At 45.8% G+C, this 7558-nt stretch overlaps 1 pseudogene; it reads left to right on the top strand.

The window, feature by feature from the left end:
• LOC125877492 (uncharacterized) overlaps positions 1 to 6032 on the top strand; it is a 7959-nt pseudogene extending 1927 nt beyond the window's left edge.
• The last annotated feature ends 1526 nt before the right edge of the window (positions 6033 to 7558 follow it).

Genomic DNA, 7558 nt, shown 5'->3' with positions numbered 1-7558 from the left:
ATTGATTTAAGATCCGGCTACCACCAGTTGAGGATTAGGGCAGCGGACGTCCCTAAAACTGCATTTAGGACTCGTTACGGCCACTATGAGTTCCTAGTGATGTCTTTTGGGTTGACTAACGCCCCTGCCGCGTTCATGGACTTGATGACTAGGGTGTTTAGGCCGTACTTGGATTTATTTGTCATAGTCTTCATAGATGACATTCTAGTATACTCGCGGAGCCGGGAGGAGCATGAGCAGCATTTGAGGATAGTGCTTCAGACTTTGAGAGGCCAGCGACTTTATGCTAAGTTCTCAAAGTGTGAGTTTTGGCTTGAGTCCGTATCATTCTTGGGGCACGTGGTGTCTAAGGATGGCATTATGGTAGATCCCGCTAAGATTAAGGCCATTCGTGATTAGGCCAGGCCCACCTCTGTGACTGAGATTCGTAGCTTCATCGGATTGGCAGGCTACTATAGGCGTTTTGTTGAGGAATTTTCTACTATAGCAGCGCCTTTGACTCGGTTGACTCGCCAGGATGTTCCGTTTGTGTGGTCGGAGGAGTGTGAGAGGAGCTTTCTGAGGCTTAAGGAGTTGCTTACCACCGCTCATATATTGACTCTTCCAGTTGAGGGCTAGGGGTTTACTGTTTATTGTGACGCATCCGACATTGGTTTGGGTTGTGTAGTGATGCAGTAGGGCCGCGTTATTGCTTATACATCGAGGCAGCTTAAGTCGCACGAGCGCAACTACCCCACTCATGACTTAGAGTTGGCGGCGGTGGTTTTTGCGCTTAAGATTTGGAGGCATTACCTGTATGGAGTTCGATGCGAGATCTATATTGATCACAGGAGCCTTCAGTACATTATGAGCCAGAGAGATCTTAATTCGAGACAGCGTCGTTGGATTGAGCTCCTGAAGGACTATGACCTCTCTATTCTCTACCATCCGGGCAAGACAAATGTAGTAGCGGACGACTTGAGTCGGAAGGCAGTGAGTATGGGTAGTCTAACTTTTCTTTCTACTACGGAGCGACCATTAACTTTGGACATCCAGTCCTTAGCTAACCGGATGGTACGGCTTGATATCTCTGATTCCCGGTGTGTACTAGCTTATGTGGATGCTCAGTCATCTCTGCTAGATCAGATTCGCAGCCGTCAGTTTGAGGATGAGGACTTAGTGGCACTTCGAGATCGAGTTTTGGGAGGTGACACTGGCCTGGCTACCTTAGATTTAGATGGGGTCTTAAGATTTGGTGATCGACTTTGTGTTCCAAGAGTTGGGGGTTTGATTCAGATGATTCTTACCGAGGCCCATGACTCTAAATATTCTATTCATCCGGGCACAGCTAAGATCTATCGGGACTTGAGACAGCACTACTGGTGGAGCGGCATAAGGAGAGATATTGCGGATTATGTATCGCGTTGCATGAGTTGTCAGCAGGTTAAGGCCGAGCATTTGAGGCCTGGTGGTGAGCTTCAGAGATTACCCATTCCTGAGTGGAAATGGGAGAGGATCACCATGGACTTCGTTGTAGGATTACCCCGCACTTCCCGTGGTCTTGATAGTATTTGGGTCATCGTGGATCGATTGACCAAGTCAACACACTTCATTCTTGTCCATACTTCCTACCGTGCTGAGAGGTTAGCCCGTATCTACATTCGAGAGGTGGTTCGTCTTCATGGTGTGCCTGTTTCCATCATCTCAGATCGGGGCCCACAGTTCATATCTAGCTTTTGGAGGACCTTCCAGGATGAGTTGGGTTCCCGTGTTGACCTTAGCACAGCTTTCCACCCGCAGACTGATGGTCAGTCGGAGCGCACGATTCAGGTTCTTGAGGACATGTTGCGGGCTTGTGTTATGGATTTTGGAGGTCAGTGGGACCAGTATTTTCCTTTGGCAGAGTTTGCGTATAACAACAGCTACCACTAGAGTATTCAGATGGCCCTATTCGAGGCCTTATATGGTAGGCGTTGTCGCTCTCCAGTTGGTTGGTTTGAGTCTACAGAGCCCAGGCCGCGCGGTACAGACTTGATGCGAGAGGCTTTAGATCATGTGAGGGTGATTCAAGATAGGCTCAGGACAGCCCAGAGTAGACATCAAAGTTATGCAGACCGTAGGCGTCGACCATTGAAATTTGCTGTTGGTGATAGAGTATTCCTCCGTGTGTCGCCCATGAAGAGTGTAATGAGATTTGGGAGGCGGGGCAAGCTTAGCCCCAGGTATATAGGTCCTTTTGAGATATTGAGGACAGTTGGGGAGGTCGCATATGAGTTAGCTTTGCCCCCGGCCTTTTCAACTATTCACCCAGTTTTTCATGTTTCGATGTTGCACCGGTATGTTCCAGATGAGTCCCATGTGATTCAGTATGATGCAGTTGACTTGGATGACAGTTTGAGATACATTGAGGAGCCAGTTGCTATTTTGGCCAGAGATGTCAGACGGTTGCGTTCCAGAGCCATTCCTGTGGTTAAGGTCCATTGGAGACATCGTCCGGTTGAGGAGGCTACCTGGGAGACCGAGCATGAGATGCGGGCACAGTTCCCCGGCTTATTTGAGCATTCAGGTACTTCTTGACTCTTACTTTCGCGGACGAAAGTTCTTTTAGTAGTGGATATTGTAATGACCCTCCAGGTCATTTTTAAATTAAAGAATTCTTTCCCTCGTATAGAGCATTCCTGTAGCGACCCCAAGTCATTTATGACTTGCTGGCACTGACTGTTCGGTCGCCTGGTCGTTCGTTTGGGTTTTAGGCCCGTTTCCCTGTTTTGGAGATTTTTATAACTTGAAAAGTTGACTTTGGTCAACCTTCTTGGAAGACGTGCTCAGATGAAAATTCTGACAGCTAGGTTAGCTTCGGAAGATCGATTTTGGTCTAGAACGACCCTTTGTTCACTTCCCGAGACTTTAGATAGCAATTGTGGAATCTGGCTCAAATGATACTGGGTGTGGGACCCACTTTTCGTCGAAGCGAGCTCCAAATGGAAATTCCGCCTTCACCATTGAGTCCGAAATATCATTTCCAATCAGATTCCATATAAGGTTTGTATTTTTCCGACTCCGAACGAGTCCGAAACATCGAAATTTAAGTTTGGAGGGTTGTAAAATTTTGACGCGGCGGTGACGTGGCAGAGCCACGTGACGACACGTGGCAGAGGTGGAAATTTCCAGATTTTTAAGAACGAATTTCGTCCAAATTTTTGTTCAACTTCAAATTGAGATTGCTCCTTCATTTTTAATCCAAATTAAGTGATTCAAAAGGCAAACTTCAAGAGAATTTCGAGGGGAATCTAGCGGTGATCTCGAAAACGCGAGGGGAGGCTTCGTTGAGGTAAGAAATCAATTTTTAGCCACTGCCAGTGTGATTTTCGGATGTTTTGTTGTTGAATTTTTGAAATGTGAGATCTTGATCATCGTAAGTCCGTTTTGAGTCATTCTTGTGGCTAACTTGTAGAGTTTTTCGCAAGGATCGTCGTGGTATAATCTGTTTGGGTTGAAAGGGTCTCGTTTTTCCGGAAATTGATGATGAAAGGGCTGTCCTTTTTAATTATTGTGGCTGATTTGCGGTGTTGTGGGCATCTGTTTGTGCTAAAATTTTGGGATATTAGTTTAGTAAGGTAGTTGGGACGTTTCCACGGATTCGATTTTGAGATTCTAAGTGTGGGCCCCACAATCCCGTTTTAGACCCGATTTTGGGTCCGTCTCCGAAAAATATAATTTTAGTGTCAATATATTCGTAATGACGAGGTGATTAACCTTTTGTTAGTGGGGAAGCATTTGGAGACCGTTCGGAGAGGAAAAGATCCGGTACCGTGAGTTGGAGCACGCGTGATCGGCTTTCAGGTAGGCTATGGTTTTCTCTCGTGAGATTGAGCATGTTTAGGCAATTGTTTATTGATTTGCTTGAGTATGGAGGGGTTCGGGTGTCGAGCATGCTAAATTTCTATAATTCCTGCCTTAGACCTTATTTCGGGAAAGTGTTGGATTATGACAGCATGTCTCTTGATATTATTGAATAGCCATATCTGGTGGTGTATATGATAATATTGATTTGAAGTATGTTTGGCCTTAGTCTAGGCTTAGACTAGTGTTGCCATAGACTTGCGAGATTTCGGATGTCGTTGGGCAGTAGAACTTTTTCCGACGTCGTTTCGGACGGTTAGCTCCTTGTAGACTGATATAGCAGACTTGAGTCTGATAGTCGGTAACTCAGCTTATGACCTTGTATCCATAATGCCCTGCTTTTATATCGGCTACAAATACCCGGTTAAAGTCCGTGGTCTAGCTTACTCATTATTGGATACTTCCTCGGCGATTTGGGGTATATGAGGGTCGGACTAAAAGGATTATTTATGGTAATCGGTTTGGTGATATTTCCCGCGACGGATGGTTGGATATTGATTCTTAGCTACAGTACCCGGTTAGAGTCCGTGGTCCAGCTTACTTATTCCAGGTTTAGCTACAGTACCCGGTTCGAGTCCGTGGTCCAGCTTACCTGTGATCTGGTTTCAGCTACAGTACCCGGTTAGAGTCCGTGGTCCAGCTCATTTATGTCCAGGCTTAGCTACAGTACCCGGTTCGAGTCCGTGGTCCAGCTTACCTGTGATCTGGTTTCAGCTACAGTACCCGGTTAGAGTCCGTGGTCCAGCTCATTTATGTCCAGGCTTAGCTACAGTACCCGGTTCGAGTCCGTGGTCCAGCTTACCTGTGATCTGGTTTCAGCTACAGTACCCGGTTAGAGTCCGTGGTCCAGCTCATTTATGTCCAGGCTTAGCTACAGTACCCGGTTCGAGTCCGTGGTCCAGCTTACCTGTGATCTGGTTTCAGCTACAGTACCCGGTTAGAGTCCGTGGTCCAGCTCATTTATGTCCAGGCTTAGCTACAGTACCCGGTTCGAGTCCGTGGTCCAGCTTACCTGTGATCTGGTTTCAGCTACAGTACCCGGTTAGAGTCCGTGGTCCAGCTCATTTATGTCCAGGCTTAGCTACAGTACCCGGTTCGAGTCCGTGGTCCAGCTTACCTGTGATCTGGTTTCAGCTACAGTACCCGGTTAGAGTCCGTGGTCCAGCTCATTTATGTCCAGGCTTAGCTACAGTACCCGGTTCGAGTCCGTGGTCCAGCTTACCTGTGATCTGGTTTCAGCTACAGTACCCGGTTAGAGTCCGTGGTCCAGCTCATTTATGTCCAGGCTTAGCTACAGTACCCGGTTCGAGTCCGTGGTCCAGCTTACCTGTGATCTGGTTTTAGCTACAGCACCCGGTTAGAGTCCGTGGTCCAGCTCACTTATGTCCAGGCTTAGCTACAGTACCCGGTTCGAGTCCGTGGTCCAGCTTACCTGTGATCTGATTTCAGCTACAGCACCCGGTTCGAGTCCGTGGTCCAGCCCACCCGTGCCCGACCTTTGGCTACAGCACCCGGTTCGAGTCCGTGGTCCAGCCCATATAGGTTGACTCATTAGCTATAGTACCCGGTTCGAGTCCGTGGTCCAGCTTGCACGTGGTGTATTCCCAATTCCTCACTAAAGCTTCAGTTTAGTCTTGATTACTCTCATCTGTAGGTTGAGGTTTTGGAGGTTGGAGAGATTCCGGTTAAAGTCCGGGACGTAATGAGATCTTGGAATATGATTGGGAATGGTTCAGTTAAAAGTCCGGAAATTGGTAATATTGTGATAGACCTTCTAGCTCCATTATTTTACTTCAACTGCCGGTGCATCTGCCGGGCTTATGGGGGTCCGTGCAGGTGGTTTCTTTTATTGTGCACGAGCGTACCCGTCGGGTTTATGGGAGCCCGGCGGAGTTAGTTAGATTACTTGTCTTTGTTGCCTGTACGCTCGTGTACATACCCCCATTTACTACTCTTTGCACTTGATGTGACCCTTTATTTGCATTTCAGTTCACTTTTGCTTATCTTGCTCAGTCGGCCTATGATGCCTACTGGGTACCTGTTGTTTTGGTACTCATGCTACGCTCTGCATCTATTTTGTGATGCAGGTCCGAGCACTAGTAGCCAGCGTTGATCGAGCTTGGAGTAGACTTATCCGGAGACGGGGGTGAGCACACGAGGTTTTGTACTATTTCAGTCTCCAACTTTATATATAGACTTGTCTTTTTCCTTTCGAGACAGTCCAGTCTCTGTTGTCCAGTTTTGGGACTTGTACTCATTTTGTAGTAGCTCTGTACTGGTGACTTCCAGGTTCTGGGAGGGATCTTTATTTGTATATATGATTTGGGTTGCTTCCGCCTGTTTATATTGTTATTTTCCTACTCTTGTTTAATTTCTACCCTCAGACCCATTACTTGTTGTTCCGGGTTACGGGTTGGCTTACCTGCTGGTGGGTTATAGTAGGTGCCATCATGACTTGATAAATCGGGTCGTGACAAATCTTAAGTTGTCTTGAGGCATAGGCAATAACTTTCCTATTTTGCATAAGTACACACCCTAGCCCAATTCTTGAGGCATTACAATAAACAACAAAACCATATGTCTCTTCCGGTAAAGTCAACACCGGAGCAGAAGTAAGTCTGTCCTTTAACTCTTGAAAACTCTCCTCACACTTTTAGGACCATATGAACTTAGCCTTCTTTTGAGTCAAAGCTATCAAATGGGAGGCAAGTGAAGAGAACGCCTCAACAAATCTTCTATAGTAACCGGCCAAAACCCAAGAAACTTCTAATATCCGAAGGAGTTAGAGGTCTAGGCCAACTCTTAAATGCATCTGCATTCTTAGGATCTACCTCAATACCCTTAGTTGAAACAATATGACCAAGGAAAGCTACATATCTTAGCCAAAATTCACATTTTCTAAACTTTGCAAAGTGTTAGTCCTTAAGAATTTGCAACACAATCCTCAAATGATCAATATGCTCATTCTCACTTCTTGAATAAATCAATATATCATCAATGAACATAATCACAAACATGTCGAGGCATTGTCTAAACACCCTATTCATCAAATCCATAAACGTTGCCGGAGCATTAGTCAACCTAAACGACATTACCAAAAACTCATAATGACCATACTGAGTTTGAAAATCCGTCTTCAGAATATCATCTTATTTCACCCTCAATTGGTGATAACTCGATCTAAGGTCAATCTTAGAGAAATAACTTGCTCTTTGAAGTTGGTCAAATAAATCATCTATCCTTGGACGAGGATACTTATTCTTAATGGTCACCTTGTTCAACTGACGATAGTCAATACACATGCGAAGAGAACCATCCTTCTTTCTAACAAACAAAACTAGAGCACCCCATGGAGAGATACTCGGTCAGATGAAACCCTTATCCAACAAATCTTTCAATTTCTCTTTCAACTTCTTAAGTTCTGTCAGAGCCATACGGTAAGGAGGAATAGAGATAGGTTGTGTACCTGGAGAAGGTCAATACCGAAGTCTATTTCCCTCTCGGGAGGAATATCGGGTAAATCATCTGGGAACACTTCTGAAAACTTATTAACAACGGGGACCGACTCAAGAGTAGGGGTTTTGGAATCCACATCCCTCACCCTAACTAGATGGTAAATGCAACCCTTAAAAATCATCTTTCTAGCTTTAAGACAAGAGATAAATTAACCTTTAGG

This window comes from Solanum stenotomum, chromosome 9, assembly GCF_019186545.1.
Source record: "Solanum stenotomum isolate F172 chromosome 9, ASM1918654v1, whole genome shotgun sequence".
NCBI lineage: Eukaryota > Viridiplantae > Streptophyta > Magnoliopsida > Solanales > Solanaceae > Solanum > Solanum stenotomum.
The sequence above is the reverse complement of the archived record's forward strand: the minus strand, read 5'-3'. Positions and strand labels throughout refer to the sequence as shown.